This window comes from Phocoena sinus, chromosome 10 (assembly GCF_008692025.1).
Source record: "Phocoena sinus isolate mPhoSin1 chromosome 10, mPhoSin1.pri, whole genome shotgun sequence".
Lineage (NCBI taxonomy): Eukaryota > Metazoa > Chordata > Mammalia > Artiodactyla > Phocoenidae > Phocoena > Phocoena sinus.
In genome coordinates this window covers 53,216,942-53,235,082 of record NC_045772.1, presented here as the reverse complement: position 1 = coordinate 53,235,082, position 18,141 = coordinate 53,216,942, and positions in this window count along the sequence as shown.

Below are 18,141 nucleotides of genomic sequence, written 5' to 3'. Positions count from 1 at the left end.
TGGTCATTTTCTATTGCAACTGTAACAATTTACTACAAATTTAGTGGCTTAAAACATTACTCATTTATTATCTCACAGTTGTAGTCAGAATTTCAGGAGGACTCAGATGGGTCCTTTGGTCAAAATCTCATCAAGATGCTGGCTGGCCAGGACACATTTCTGGAAACTCTGAGTGAGAATCCACATCCTTTCAGGTTGCTGGAACAATTGTTCCCATTTCCGGGAGTCACTCACAGCTTTTAGAAAATACCCACTGTTCTTAGTTCATACCCCGCTCCTTTAAAGCCAGAAACAGCGTTCCAAATCCTTAGTGTTTCAAATCAGTCTGACTTCGCTTCATCTCTCTTACTCTTCAGCCTCCTTCTTCTGGTTTAAAGGCTCATGTGATTAAACTGGGTCTACCTAGAAAATCCAGGAATCTTCCTATTTTAATATCAAATGATTATTATATCTGCAAAGCTCCCTTTTACCATATAAGGTAATATATTCATTGTCCCAGGGATTCGGGACTACGGAATCTACTTGGGGACCATAATTCTGTTAACCACAATCAGACATAATCTGAAACTGAGGCTTTCCAGCTGGAGTACCTGCTTCTTATAGTGGACCCGGGGTAGGGAGTGGGGAGTGGAAATCTCTTTATTCATGTGTCCACTTCAAATCCCTGAAGGATAAAACTTATTTGTTAAATCTTATAATCATCGCATAGCAATAAATATATTCTCCTATCCAGTATTTTTAATCAAAAAAATGTGGAAACTAGTCTGGTCACATGCAAATTTTAATTATGAAGTCAATACTCAGAATAAGGCATTATATGTGTTTGATAGTGTGTGACTACGTGTGACATGAGTTTACATGTGAATGTTTGTGTCTGTGTGTATATGTATTGTGTAGAGTCAATGTACTACACTGGGGGGGCAGGTGGGAAGTGGATTGGACAGCTAGACTTCTGAGGTTTTGCACCAATTCTTGTACAAACTGCCTGTGTGACTTTGAACAAATCATTTAAGAAACTCTGGGGCTTTCCTGGTGGCGCAGTGGTTGAGAGTCCGCCTGCCAATGCAGGGGACACGGGTTCGTGCCCCAGTCCGGGAAGATCCCACATGCCGCAGAGCGGCTGGGCCCGTGAGCCATGGCCGCTGAGCCTGCACGTCCGGAGCCTGTACTCTGCAAAGGGAGAGGCCACAACAGCGAGAGGCCCGTGTACTGCAAAAAAAAAAAAGAAAGAAACTCTGGTCTCAGTTTTTTCTATTGTGAAGTTGAGTATTTTGTTAGGTTAATATCCAGCTGATAATTCTGTAACTTAAGTAATTTATATTTATATAAAGTAAAAAGGCACATAAACCATAGATCAAATTAGTAAAAATATTTCCTCATAGGAAGATTGTGATTTTTATTAAAATTTCTACTATTATCAAAAAGACAAGAGATAACAAATGCTGGCATGGATGTGGAAAAAAGGGAACCCTTGTGTACTGTTGGTAAATTGGTGCAGCCACTATGGAAAATAGTATGGAGTTTCCTCAAAAAATTAAAAATAGGACCACCATATGATCCAGCAGTTCCAATCCTGGGTATTGGTACAAAGGAAACAAAATCACTGTCTCAAAAGATATCTGCACCCCCGTGTGCATTTCAGGATTATTTAGAGTGCAATAGCCAAGATATGGAAACAACCTAAATGTCCATCAACAGATAAATGAATGAAGAAAATGTGATATATGTATATATACAGCATATTGGAATATTATTCAGCCATAAAAAAGAAGGAAAACCTGCCATTTGCAACAACATGGATGGACCTTGAGAGCATTATGCTAAGTAAAATAAGTCAGACAGAGAAAGGCAAATACAGTAGAATCAAAAACTCAGAGAACAGATTGATGGTTACCAAAGGTGGAGGGTGAAAGGTGGACAAAATGGGTGAAGGTGATCAAAAGGTACAAACTTCCAGTTATAAGATAAATAAATTCTGAATATGTAATTAATGTACAGCATGGTGACTATAGTTAACAATACCATATTGCATATTTAAAAGTTGCTAAGAGAGTATATCTTAAAAGTTCTCATCATAAGAAGAAGAAATGTGTAATTGTGTGGTGATGGATGTTAACTAAACTAATTTTGGTGATCATTTCACAATCTACACATATATCGAATCATTATGTTGTACACCTAAAAGTAACACAATATTATATGTCAGTTATATCTCAATGTTTTAAAATTTCTGCAAAGTATATTTCAGTTCTTCCTAGAAAAATCACCAATTCTGTTACTTAAAAAAGAAGTTTACAAGTTTACAAATCAACTTCTCAAGAAACAAAATAGAGTTTGTAAAAAAAAAAAGTTCAACATCTTAAGATTCATATATATCCTAATGCAAAAGATGGTTATCAAAATTTCTTCCTAAGAAGGCAACATAAGAAGCATAAATCCTGCAGATTTTACCCATCCTTTTGTTCCTGTAGTGAACTCTGACATTAGTCACTCTTCCTCTTACAGTCACAGCAGATTCCCTTTGCTCCAGTTCACAGCATCTATTTCCCAGTGCACAAGTGATTGCACAAGACATATATTTAGTGAAACATACTTAATATGTGTTTTGGGTACAAGAGGTAATGTCAGCTATTACGTGGACCCAAAACCCAAATAATCTAAATAACGTTTGTTGAATATATAAATATCATTGCATACTTTATTAATAAAATTCATGGATCTCACTAGAGCATATAACAAGGTAGAGAACAGTCCAGTTCTACCTAATGCTAATTAGTTATTACCCAAAGCCTTAGATTCAGTTCTTTTCCGTTGCTTCTGGTTGCCACATTTCTTTAATCAAATTTATTCAGGTACAAATTACATAATATTAAATGTTCCCATTTTAAGTATGAATGAATTTTGACAAATACATGCAACCAAGCATAATCCACCAGCATAATCAAAAATATGTGTGTACATATATGTCTATAGGCATACATATATATTATGTGCATGTGTGTGTGTAGATTTAGGAGAAAGTTTTTTTTTTTTTTTTGGACCTTCATTTTTTTTTTTCTTCTTAACAATACATTGCGGAGTTCTTTCCACAGCAAAGCATGCAGCCCTTATTCTTTTAACGGCTATATAGTATTCCACTAGAAGTAGCTATCAACACTCTGTAAACTGTGGAATTCATTTTTTTATTATTATTTTTTAACATTTTTATTGGAGTATAATTGCTTTACAATGGTGTGTTAGTTTCTGCTCTACAACAAAGTGAATCAGTTATACATATACATATATCCCCATATCTCTTTCCTCTTGCATCTCCCTCCCTCCCACCCTCCCTATCCCACCCTTCTAGCTGGTCACAGGGCACCAAGCTGATCTCCCTGTGCTATGCGACTGCTTCCCACTAGCTATCTATTTTACATTTGGTAGTGTATATATGGACATATATACACTACCACTCTCTCACTTTGTCCCAGCTTACCCTTCCCCCTCCCCATGTCCTCAAGTCCATTCTCTAGTAGGTCTGCATCTTTATTCCCGTCTTGCCCCTAGATTCTTCATGACCTTTTTTTTTTTTTTTAGATTCCATATATATGTGTTAGCATACGGTATTTGTTTTTCTCTTTCTGACTTACTTCACTCTGTATGACAGACTCTAGGTCCATCCACCTCACTACAAATAACTCAATTTCGTTTCTTTTTATGGTTGAGTGACATTCCATTGTATATATGTGCCACATCTTCTTTATCCATTCATCTGTCAATGGACACTTAGGTTGCTTCCATGTCCTGGCTATTGTAAATAGAGCTGCAATGAACATTTTGTTACATGACTCTTTTTGAATTATGGTTTTCTCAGGGCATATGCCCAGTAGTGGGATTGCTGGGTTGTATGGTAGTTCTATTTTTAGTTTTTTAAGGAAACTCCATACTGTGGGAGAGAGTATTTTTGATGTAAAGTTCTTTGAGTTTTGAGACCAGTGTAGACTCATGTAAGCATCTCTACAATCAAGATACTAAATAATTTCATTACCCTAAAAAATTCCCTCCTGCTACCCCTTTGCAGGCACATCCTTCCCAGACCCCCAGTTGCTCACAGCCACTGATCTCTTCTCTGTCTCCATAGTTTTGCCCTGTCCAGAGTGTCATTTAAATTCAACCATATAGTATGTAACGTTCTGAGACTTCTTTCACTTAGTATAGTTCCTTTGAGATTCATTCACGTTGTGTGCATCAATAGTTCATTCTTTTTATTCTTAAGTAGTATTCTATGACAGGAGGTACCACAATTTATGCATTTACCCATTGAAAGGCACTTGGATTGTGTTCAGTTCTTGGCGATTATGAACAAAACTGTTATAAACCTTTTTGTACAGTTTTTTGCATGAACATAAGTTTTCATTTCTCTAGGGAAAAACATGGGGAAGGGGTTGCTGGGTCATAGTAAATGTATGTCTACATTTATAAGACACTGCCAAATTATTTTCCAGAATGACTAGGACGTTTTGCATTTCCCAGCAGCAGTGTGTGAGAGTCTCCGTCAGCATATTCTTAGTAGCACTTGGTAGTGTTAAGGGGTCTTTCGTTTTTGTTTTTTGTTTTAGTTCTTTGTTTGGTTTTTTGTTTCTTTTAGTCATTCTAATCAGTGTGTAGTGCTTTTAACGTACACTTCCCTAGTGGCTAATGATGCTGAGTATCTTTTTACTTATCTGCTAAATGTATGTCTTATTTGGTGAAGTACTTATTCAAGTCTTTTGCCCATTTTTTCACTGGGTGTTTGTTTTCTTGCAGTCAAGTTTTTTTGTTTTTTTTTTTTTTTTTTGCAGTCAAGTTTTGAGAGTTCTTTATATATTCTGGATACACTGTTTTGTCAGATACACGATCTGCAGATGTTTTCTTCCAGTCTGCTCTTTATCATCCTCTTAATGGTGTCTTTTGCGGACCAAATGTTTTTAACTTTGATGAAGTTCAATTTATCCATTTTTGAGAAATCATGCTTTGGTGTTGTATCCAAAAACTGTTTCCCAAACCCAAGGTCATGCAGGTTTTCTTCTATGTAAACTTCTAAAATCTTGATAATTTCATGTTTATATCAATGATCTATTTTGAGTTAACTTTTGTGTAAGGTGTAAAATTAGGATTTTTTGAATAGGGATGTCCAATTATTCCAACCCCATTTGTTGAAAAAAGTTCCCTTTCTTCATTGAATTGCCTTTGTACCTTTGTCAAAAATCACTAAATGACTATTCTGTTCCATTGATTGATGAGTCCATTGTTTCACCAGTACCACACTATCTTGATTACTGTGGCTTTATCATAAGTCAAAATCAAGTACTATGGTTATTCTACTTCATTCTTTTTTCTTTCAGAATTGTTCTATTGCAATTCCTGTGTCTTTACATGTAACTTTAGAATCAGCTTATCTGTATCTACAAAATATCCTTATTGGATTTTTCTTTGAATTCATTTAAATCTTATATCAGTTTGAGAAAAATTGATATCTTAATTATATCAAGTCTTCTAATCCATGAACATGGTATCTCTCTTCACTCATTTGGGTCTTTTTTATTAAGTTATTGAGTGTTTTTTTTTAGCTTTAGTGTATAGATTCTGTACATGCTTTTAGTTAGAATTATCCTAAATTATTTTTTATGGAGCTATTTTAAATTGTATAGGGTTTTTCTTTTCAGTTTACAATTGAACTTGATAGTATATAGAAATACTGGATGCATATTATAGTAGAATGCATATATAGTAGAACTTTTCAAAGGAAAGTATAGGATGATGATTGGACTCAAAACCAATCGAAGAAATTTCATCAAAGGATGGAGAAATTTTAATTCAAATAGAAGACTGAAGGAGATGAGATAGACTCTGATAGCTGACTTCAGACATTTGAAAACTGTGAGTAACTTTAGGAGTCATACATTTGTTTTACAGAGATAAAGTCTGAAATTAATGAGAAAATCAGAATTTCCACTGCCTAATATGTTTAAGAATTAATATGCTGCAAACTGGCACTCTCTAAGAAGAGAGATCTGTGAATATTTTATCATAGTTTTTTCTATCAGAAATCAGCCAAACTAAATAGCCTACATATTTCTAAGCTTTTAGAAACATGTTCTCTGAGCTTCCTGGATCTGTGTTTTGATGTCTGGTTACTTTGCAGGAATTCTCAGTCATTATTGTTTCAAATATTTCTTCTCCTTTCTCTCTTTCTTCCCCTTCTTGTATTCCTATTACACATATGTTACACCTTTTGTTGTTGTCCCACGGTCCTTGGATAGTCTGTTCTTTTTTCTTTTTTTTTTTTTTTTACTTGGTCTTTGTTCTCTTTGCTTTTGGGGTTTTGAGGATTCTATTGATATATCTCTAGTTCAGAGATTCTTTCCTCTGCCTTTGGTTTTATTTTAAAGAAATCTTAATGTTGGGAAGCTTACATCTCTCTCTTTAAGAGTCAGGAACTGTGATGAGTTTGAGATTTTACCTTACTTGGAAGCTAATAACTTAGCCTGGCACAGTTTCGTGAGTGCTGGGAGAAGGCATAAGATCCTGAGTCAGAGACAAAGGCACAGCAAGTAGCCTGCGGATCACATTTGTGCCAGTTCCCCTTGTTCCCACTATCTCACAGGGACACTGCACAGGGTCCAAGTGGATGTTGCACAGGCAGTGTGTCTTCATCAAGCACAGAAACCTTGAGCTTAGGGAACTTGAATCTTCTGTAATGGGCAGTAAACCTGCCTGAATTCTTTGCCCCAAATTAAATCATTACCTTTATGATACTGCACAGTAAACAACCTGCTTTCTTGCTCCAGGGAAAGACACTATCTCCATTTTCCAATGCTGTTTGCTATACAAACATCCTTGAAAAGATAGTCCAGACCAGAGATGGTCAATGCCTTTGCTCACAAGACATGCAGAAACATAAGAGACTCATAGAGAATTGTCTTATAAAGGAGAAGGAAGGAAGGAAGGAAGGAAGGGAGGGAGGAAGGCAGGGAGGAAGGGAGGAAGGAAAGAAGGAAGGAAGGAAGGGAGCAAGAAAGAAAGGGAGGGAGGGAGGAAGGAAAAAAGAAATGGAAGAAAGAAAAGACAGGAGAAAGGGAGGGAGAGATAGAGTTCAGCATTTGAAAGATTTTTTTTAATATCTATTTATTATTTTTGGTTGCGACATGCGGACTCTTAGTTGCGGCATGCATGTGGGATCTCATTCCCTGACCAGGGATCAAACCCGGGCCCCCTGCATTGGGATCACGGAGTCTTACCCACTGGACCACAAGGAAAGTACCTGAAAGATTTTTATATACATCCCAAAGGGAACAAATTACCTCTAGAGGTAAATGTTGCCTAAATTAAGCTTGTTCGTATGTACAGAATAGAATTATTGTTAGAGCAGAGAGCAGTACTGTACAACTCTGTGTATTTGAATGACAAGAACATTTACAGATAATGGGTTATTTGAGGAGGCTGCTGGAACTATTTTCATCCTCACCTCCATGAGGCAGTTCAGACTAGATTATGTTAGCTCAGATATACTCAGTGATAGGGGTCCCCATCCATAGCTGACCTTTGCAAATGATAACAATACAATTGTTCTAGAAGTTTTTGAGATCCAAGCTTGATTCTAAACTGCCTTTATTCTAGAACATGCAAGACTGAGCATGTTTTGAGGCATGATGGAAATAGACTAAAGAGATCTATTTGGGAAGAAAAATGAGTAGAGTATAAAGGAGCTATATATGTGGCCTTGGCGACAGTATTTTGTATCGTCAATGGATACTATGCCAGCAGTATTGGCAGTGTCAAGAGAACCTTGGCACAGATATCAGTACCACCTATGTCAGTATGTCAGGGCAGTATCAGTGTACACATCTCCCAGAACCAGTAGTGATGGCACCTGCACTGGGTCTTACCTAAGTACTGCACATAGAAGACATCACCAGCAAGCCAAAGTGAAAGAGGAGGCAAATAACAGATGACTTATCACACGTAAGACACTTCTGACAGAAATATCAAAGAGATAAGTGTCCATGCACAGTGAATAGTGGCAGAGCCAGAGAAATATTTCTTCTTTTTAATTGTCATTATTATTCTATTTTGCCCCCAAGATTGGAGTAACCTGAGAAACATGGTTTACTTATAAAATAGTGACTTCATTTCTGAACACAGATGTCTTTAATGACAAATCTAGAATTACCCTTGTGACATTATTTCTCCCCTCAATCAAACATTCCCAGTTCATAGATACAGAAACATATAATTTTATGTGTAATACAGTTTTTAACTGAATAGGTCATCTTGACAGTATTGTTTTATTACAGAATTTTCAGGGGATTTTCTTTGGACAACTCCATTTGTAATAACTAGAATTTTTCTTTTTACTTAAGCAGCTACAATGTCAGGACCAGGAACACAAAATCAATTACCAAGATTATTTAAATTCCTCTCATCAAAACCCCAACATTTATTTTAATCACAAGATAGCTTTCAAGCCTACAATATTTCTTGTCTAAACTGGAACATTGGCCCGAATCATTCAGGTCTTGTTTTTCTAAGCTGACTGTGTTACACATCTTGCACATAGCTCCATACTTTCCTGTGGAATGAACTACGTACGCCACCAACTGTTGATCCAGAATTTCTCACAGTAACTTTTAAGGCAACAAGGAAGAGTAGTCCTGTCAGAGACTTTGGAGTTGGCTATGCTGGCATCACCACAGGGTCAGGGACATGGCTTGTCATCTTGCCTCAAGGAAGGAACACTATTTTGCTCACAGCTGGTGCCATTACTAAAACTAATGACAAGCATATCATTGTTCAGTACTTGTTTGTGGAATGGAGAAATGAGTGTTTAAGACCATCTACCAGATTCTTGCTGCCTTCAGGACAAGGACAAAACCCTTCATTACTGAATATTTGGCTCTCAAGGGCCTCTCTAACTGTATCTCTTGAGGAGACCACTAATTTCTGTCCTGTGAAGCAGAACTGCTTTGCCCCAGGACAGTTCTTGGACATTTCAGAACACATTTACAATCTCTTGCTTGACTACCAAAGTAGACAATTACCACACTGTGGATAGATTTTACTAAATTAATTTTCTGAGGGCAAACTCATTCTTGTCAGACGCTTCTCCAAACATCCTTGTGTCAGTCAGGGGAAGCTAAGTAATGCTGAGGTAACAAATAATCCTATACTCTAAGTGGCCTATAAAACCTGAGGTTAGTTTTTCTCACCCACAGGATATGTCCACAGCAGATCAGCAGTGGGACTTTGTGCATAATAATCACCCTCAGTCCAGCAGCACACAGGCTGAGGGAACAGAAACTATCCAGAACATGCCAGTCACAGTGACAGAGGGAAAAGAGGATGGCAGAGCACATGCTGGCTCTTAAGTTTCTGCCTGAGAGTGCCACAGAATGCTTCTGCTCAAAACTGTATTAGCCAAAGCAAGTCATACAGTCACACCTGAAATCAATTAACAGGCCAAGCGTGTATAATCCCCCTCTGAGGAAAGACTGCAAATACTACTAAACAGTAATATATTCTACCACCACCATGTACTGAAAAATAGAATGTAGAATGTCTAATCAGTCACTTAATGGCATGTGGGTCTAAATCCAGGTTATCCTCACAATGACTTGTGGGAGTGGGGGGAGAGATCAAATATACCACTGTATTTTTTACTTTAATAACTGGAGAAATATAGACTAAAAGTTCTTTTTGCTAAAAATGAAACTTACCAAAACAATTATAAAATTAATTAAAACAGTTACAGAGTTCTTTTCAAATCACTGGAGAAGCTAAAAGCAAATTAAAGAAAATTCATACAGCAAAAGATCAAAAACAAAAGCAAGAGCAATTGCATCAAAAAGAATAAAATACTTAGGAATATACCTACCTAAGGAGACAAAAGACCTGTACTCCAAAAACTATAAGACGCTGATGAAAGAAATTGAAGACGACACAAACACATGGAAGATGTACCTTGTTCTTGGATTAAAAGAATCAGTATTGTCAAGATGACTACACTACCAAAGGCAACCTACAGGTTCAATACAGTCCCTATCAAATTACCAATGGCATTTTTCACAGAGCTAGAACAAAAAAAATCTTAAAATTTGTATGGAGACACAAAAGACCCCAAATAGCCAAAGCAATCTTGAGAAGGAAAAACAGCGGAGGAATCATGCTCTCTGGCTTCAGACTATACTACAAAGCTACAGTCATCAAAACAGTATGGTACTGGCACAAAAACAGATAAATAGATAAATGGTACAGGATAGAAAGCCCAGAAATAAACCCATGCACCTATGGTCAATTAAGCTATGACAAAGGAGGCAAGAATATACAATGGAGGAATAAATGGTCTCTTCAATAAATGGTGCTGGGAAATCTGGACAGCTACATGTAAAAAAATGAAATTAGAACATTCTTTAACACCATACACAAAAATAAACTTAAAATGGATTAAAGACTTAAATGTAAGACCAGATACTATAAAATGCTTAGAGGAAAACATAGGCAGAACACTCATTGACATAAATTGCATCAGTATCTTTTTTGAGCCGTCTCTTAGAGTAATGGAAATAAAAACAAAAATAAACAATTAAACTCAAAAGCTTTTGCACAGCAAAGGAAACCATAGACAAAACGAAAAGACAACCCTCAGAATGGGAGAAAATATTTGCAAACAAAGCAACTGACAGGGGATTAATCTTCAAAATATACAAACAGCTCATGCAGTTCAATATCAAAAAAACAAACAACCCAGCTTCCCTGGTGGCGCAGTGGTTGAGAGTCCACCTGCCAATGCAGGGGACACAGGTTCATGCCCCGGTCCAGGATGATCCCACATGCCACGGAGCGGCTGGGCCCGTGAGCCATGGCCGCTGAGCCTGCGCATCTGGAGCCTGTGCTCCATGACGGGAGAGACCACAACAGTGAGAGGCCCGCATATCACACACAAAAAAAACCCAAACAACCCAATCAAAAAATGGGCAGAAGACCTAAATAGACGTTTCTCCAAAGAAGACATACAGATGGCCAAAAAGCACATGAAAAGATGCTCAAAATCACTAATTATTAGAGAAATGCAAATCAAAACTACAATGAGATATCACCTCACACCAGTCAGAATGGCCATCATCAAAAAAATCCACAAACAATAAATGCTGGAGAGGATGTGGACAAAAGGGAACCCTCTTGCACTGTTGGTGGGAATGAAAATTGATACAGCCACCAAGAAGAACAGTATGGAGGTTCCTTAAAAAACTAAAAGTAGAACTCCATATGACCCAGGAATCCCACTCCTGGGCATATACCCAGAGAAGAACATGGTTTGAAAGGATACATGTACCCCAATGTTCATTGCAGCACTGTTTACAATAGCCAAGACATGGAAGCAACCTAAATGTCCATCAACAGATGAATGGATAAAGAAGATGTGGTACATATATACAATGGAATATTACTCAGCCATAAAAAAAGAATGAAATAATGCCATTTGCAGCAACATAGGTGGACCTGGAGATTATCATACTAAGTGAAGTAAGTCAGACAAAGAAAGACAAATATATGATATCGCTTATATGAAGTTTTTTTTTTAAATGATACAAACGAACTTATTTACAAAACAGAAACAGATTCACAGACTTAGAGAAGGAACTTATGGTTACCAGAGGGAAAGGGTTGGGCAGAGGAATAGATTGGGAGTTTGGGATTGACATGTATACACTTCTATATTTAAAATAGACAACCAACAAGGATCTACTGTATAGCACAGGGAATTCTGCTCAATATTCTGTAATAACCTAAATGGGAAAAGAATTTGAAAAAGAGTAGATACATGTATATGTATAACTGAATCACTTTCCTGTACACCTGAAACTAACACAACATTGTTAATCAACTGTGCTCCAATATAAAATAAAAATTAAAAAAAAAGAAAGAGCAAACATGCACAAGAGATAAAAAGCTTAACAAAGTTTAGCAGAAGACTGCATATAGCAATTATCACTGCATACACAAAGGTTTAGAGTTCCATAATGAGGCAAATACTAATTAAAAGGTAAAAACCAACTGTATGCTGCTTGAGAGACAAACTAAGGTCTTGAAGCAAGTTCTTGATAAGTAAGATATTTTCATTGGTTTACAACCAGGAGCAAGGATTTCCTAGAGGAATTATCTAAGCTAGATTTCCCTAGTCCCAGTCCTGGTTAGTCAAAAACAGGAAAGAATGATTTAGTCCAGAATTGATCAGCATATGGACAGGAAAGTATGGTGTTTTCAGTGGTATGCATTTATATCTTCAAACACAAAAATGATCTTTTCAAATTTGAAATGATAAATACAAAATTATATTTTTAAATACAAAAATAATATTTTCAAATACAAAAAATATATATACTTTTTCAAATACAAAACTTTTATAAACATAGTAAATAAAAATATAAATTAACAATAAATGTTAAAACTGTTATTCAAATTATTGACATAATATTAATGAAAATAAAAATGTTTTTAAATATAAACATAAAATAAAACAAAAACTAAATTAAATTAAATTTTTAAAAGATTCAATGAGTGCACCTTTTTATAGGTAATGAGCTATAATTTGTTTCAAAGAAAGCCTTTCTGGCTTACCTTTGTCTTCCTTAGTTTTATTACAAAATGATTAAGGTTTCAAGTCAGGGACTTCCCTGGTCATCCAGTGGCTAAGATTCCACGCTCCCAGTGCAGGGGCCCAGGTTTGATCCCTGGTTAGGGAACTAAATCCCACATGCTGCAACTAAGAGTTTACATGCTGCAACTAGAAGATCCTGCATGCCCCAACTAAAGACCTGGTGCAGCCAAATAAATAAGTAAACTTTTTTTTTAAAAAAAGATTCCAATTCAGTTACTAGGATCACTTTCAGTTCTGTCATGTTACTACTTTTGTTCAGAAAGTTTTGATTAAAATACAGATTACTCTTGCAATAGAAACTTGTATCAGTTATTGTTTCTTCCTCCTCTTCTGGATTATGGAGATAAGTGAAGACATTGCCTCATTCAAAACTTCAGTTCAGCGTAAAATAAATTTCTCTCTTAAGTCACTGTTATTTTGAGTCGCTGCTACATGTAGCCAAACCTAACTATTACAGAAATTCCAATAAAAGAGTTGCAAACATTATGGATAAAATTATAAAGCTTTATTGAAAGACTTTAAATTAGACCTAAATGGTATCTTACTATCCATTTTCTTCTGTGCTTTGTTTTTGTCACTCAATGTTATGTTTTTTACATTTTTCCATTGACACGAGTGTATCAGGGCCTGTGCCCTGGAGGATATCACACGTGGCCACAGGAGGTAAACATAAGCGTGTTCCTTGCTTGTATAGAATTATATTGGGCACAATTTGAATGCCCATAAATAGATTAAAAGATTCGATATTTTAAAAGTCAATTATCCCCAAATTATTCTATAAATACAATAAAATTCTGATTCCAATTCAAGAGGGGTTTTTAGTGAAATTAACAAATTAATTCTAATGTGCAGGGAAAAGCAAAGGGCCAAGAATAGCCAAGGCAGTTTTTTTTTTAACAAAAAGAAAAGAACAAGTTAGGGAGACTTGCCTTTCTAAATATAAGAATTATTATAAAGCTTTAGTAACTGAAACAGTGAATAGTAACTAAGAGAGTTACAGTTATAGTAACTGACGCAGGAAAGACAGAGAAATAAGACTAGATCCACACACACAAGAAATCCTGATGTTGGCAGAGGGAGTATTGCAGATTAGTCATTAAACTATGATCTAATAATAATTGTTAATGGCATGATTTGTAACACATACAGGTGGGAAGTCTCAATACTATAACATGTCGTTTCTATTTATTCTATAAATTCAATACACTTTTAAATGACTCCAAGTAAATTTTTCTTTTTTTAAAATTTTTATTGGAGTATAGTTGATTTACAATGTTGTGTTAGTTTCTACTGTACAGCAAAGTGAATCAGTTATATGTATTCATATATCCCCTCTTTTTTTAGATTTCCTTCCCATTTAGGTCACCACAGAGCATTGAGTAGAGTTCCCTGTGCTATACAGTAGGTTCTCATTAGTTATCTATTTTATACATAGTAGTGTATATATGTCAATCCCAATCTCCCAATTCATCCCACCCCCCTTTCCCCCTTGGTATCCATAAGTTTGTCCTCTACATCTGTGTCACTATTTCTACTTTGCAAATAAGTCCATCTGTACCATTTTTCTAGATTCCACATGTAAGTGATATTATACAATATTTGTTTTTCTTTTTCTGACTTACTTCAATCAGTATGACAGTCTCTAGGTCCATCCACGTCTCTTCAAATGGCACTATTTCATTTCTTTTTGTGGCTGAGTAATATTCCATTGTATATATGTACCACGTCTTCTTTATCCATTCATCTGTTGATGGACATTTAGGTTGCTTCCATGTCCTGGCTATTGTAAATAGTGCTGCAGTGAACATTGGGGTGCATGTGTCTATTTGAATTATGGTTTTCTCAGGGTATATGCCCAGGACTGCGATTGCTGGATCATATGGTAGATCTATTTTTACTTTTTTAAGGAACCTCCACACTGTCCTTCATAGTGGCTGTATCAATTTTCATTCCCACCAACAGTGTAGGAGAGTTCCCTTTTCTCCACATCCTCTCCAACATTTATTGCTTGTAGATTTTTTGATGATGGCCATTCTGACTGGTGTGAGGTGATATCTCATTGTAGTTTTGATTTGCATTTCTCTAATAATTAGTGATTTTGAGCATCTTTTCATGTGCTTTTTGGCCATCTGTATGTCTTCTTTGGAGAAATATCTATTTAGGTCTTCTGCCCATTTTTTGATTGGGGTGTTTGTTTTTTTGATATTGAGCTGCTTGAGCTGTTTGTATATTTAGGAGATTAATCCCTTGTCAGTTGCTTTGTTTACAAATATTTTTTCCCATTCTGAGGGTTGACTTTATGGTTTTGTTTATAGTTTCCTTTGCTGTGTAAAAGTTTTAAGTTTAATTAGGTCCCATTTGTTTATTTTTGTTTTCATTTTCAGTACTCTAGGAGGTGGGTCAAAAAAGACATTGCAGCAATTTATGTCAAAAAGTCTTCTGCTTATGTTTTCCTCTAAGAGTTTGATAGTGTCTGGCCTTACATTTAGGTCTTTAATCCATTTTGAGTTTATTTTTGTGTATGGTGTTAGGGAGTGTTCTAATTTCATTCTTTTACATGTAGCCATCCAGTTTTCCCAGCACCACTTATTGAAGAGACTGTCTTTTCTCCATTGTATATCCTTGCCTCCTATGTCATAGATTAGTTGGCCACAGGGCATAGGTTTATCTCTGGGCTTTCTATCCTGTTCCATTGATCTATTTCTGTTTCTGTGCCAGTACCATACTGTCTTGATTACTGTAGCTTTGTAGTATAGTCTGAAGTCAGGGAGACTGATTCCTCCAGCTCCATTTTTCTTTATCAAGATTTCTTTAGCTATTCGAGGCCTTTTGTGTTTCTATACAAATTGTAAAATTTTTTGTTCAAATTCTGTGAAAAATGCCATTGGTAACTTGATAGGGATTGCATTCAATCTGTAGCTTGCTTTGGGTAATATAGTTATTTTCACAATATTGATTATTCCAATCCAAGAATGTGGTATATCTCTCCATCTGTTTGTGTGGTCTTTGATTTCTTACATCAGTGTCTTACAGTTTTCTGAGTATAGGTCTTGCCTCCTTAGGTAGTCTTACTCCTAGGTAATTTATTCTTTTTGTTGTGATGGTAAATGGGATTGTTCCTTAATTTATGTTTCTGATCTTTTGTTGTTAGTGCCAAGTAAATTATTCTTAAAGAATACACACATGCACACATCCACCCCCACACACACCAAACTATAAAAATGATTGATAAATTTAGCTATATTAAAATTTAGAATGGCTTTACAATAGAAGATAATATAAATAAAACTAGTAGGCCAGCCAAAAATTGGAAAAATAGATTTGAAATATATTTGCAATAAACAACAAATGATTACTATAGAAAGTAAATTTAAAAGTCATATAATCAAAAGTAAAAGATAAACAATGAATAGAAAACTGTACAAAAAATATGGACAATTTACAGAAGAGGTAAACAAAAAAAACAGTAAATATAATTTAAAAGTACTTACCCTCACGATTAACCAGGGAAATGATAATTAAAACAACAGAATGTCATTTCAACCATCACATAGGTAAAATTTTAAAAACCAAATCAAATCTTTACCACTTGGTAATTAAAATTCCACACACCCTCTCTCTTACAATCACTACTAGATTAAATAAGCCCAAATATTGTCTAATTCACAGTGTGGATAGACCATAATTTATTTACTAATTTCTCTATTAATAAGCATTTACCTAGTTTCTAGTTTTTTGGGCCCTACAGACAATGCTTCAAATAAATATTTTCATACATAAAAAAAAAAAAGAGAGAGAGAGAGAGGGAGAGAGAGAGAGAAGCCGGGACTTCCCTGGTGGTCCAGTGGTAAAGAATCCGCCTTCCAATGCAGGGGACACGGATTCGATCCCTGGTCGAGGAACTAAGATCCCACGTGCCGCAGGACAACTAAGACTGCAAGCCGCAACTACTGAGCCTGCGCACCACAACTACTTAGCCCACGTGCTGCAACTACTGAAGGCTGCGTGCTGCAACTACAGAAGCCCCTGCACCTAGAGCCTATGCTCCACAACAAGAGGAGCCACTGCAATGAGAAGCCCACGCACTGCAATGAAGAGTAGCCCCCACTCACTGCAACTAGAGAAAGCCTGCACGCAACAACAAAGACCCAGCACAGCCAAAAAAAAAAAGGAATGTTTTCATTACATTTAAGTAGAGAATCGTATGCGGAAATACTGTCAAGGTTTTTTCGCTTAACTTATGTGGAACCCAAACATAGCAATTAACATGGCCAAGCTGGTGGAAATGATTTTCAACGCTTGATTTGGATATTTTGAGTGTGTGAGCTATCTCCCGCGTGGTATAATGTTGATTGTTCTCAATTAATGTCTTGATTTGATCGCTATCAACTTCAGCTAGTCTACCCGACCGTGGAGCATCGTCCAGCGAGAAATCTCCAGCACGAAACTTCTCAAACCAGTTTTGATATGTTTGATCGGTCACAGCACCTTCTCCATACACTGCACAGATCTTTTTTTGTGTTTCAGTTGCATTTTTACCTTTCTTGAAATAGTAAATCATAATATGCCGAAAATGTTGCTTTTTTGTTCCATCTTCAATATTAAAATGGCTACACAAAAACTCACCAATTCTGATGTCTTTTTTTTTTAATGTACACTGATATGACATCTGTCACATACAATCTAGCAAAATTGTTTCAGATGAAGTTCAGTCCAGTGGTTAAGACTTCCCCTTCCAATGAAGGGCGTGCAGGTTCGATCCCTGATTAAGGACTTAAGATCCCACATGCCTTTCTGGCAAAAAAACAAAACATAAAACAGAAGCAATATTGTAACAAATTCAATAAAGAATTTAAAAATGGTCCACAGGAATAAAAATCTTTAAAAAAACCCAATTCATTAAAGGTAAGCTTTTACCAACAGAGAGGTTGGAAACTTTATCCAGAAATGTTAAGACTGCATCGGGGTAGAGTTGAATCTGTCAGAGCACAACTTAAATCTCTAACAGTCTACTCCACACTCATGTCCTACAAGCTTTCCAGCTAAGAATACTGCCAGACAAGTTGAACAGCAAAACCAGATACAACTGACCAAAAAAAAATAGTAGCCCAACTTAGCAAGGCTTGACATAGAAAATGGATAGACAACATTCAATTTTACAGCCTCTATTTGACAAAAGACTGCATGCCTATGTGTATTCAAGTCACATCATAGTAATTAAATTCAATTTTTTTCATATTTTTATTGTAGCAAGGTATGTATAATATGTTTGCCGTTCTAACCATTTCTAAGTGTCCGTTGAGTGGGAATTACATTCACAATGTTGTGCCACTACCACCACTTAAATATTTTAATGGACATTTATATTCATTCGTCTGTCAATACAGCAGGCTGGGGTGGAGATCACATGTTGAACAAAAACTGCCGTGGTCCATGCCTTCATGTGGCCGTAATGGACTAAGGTG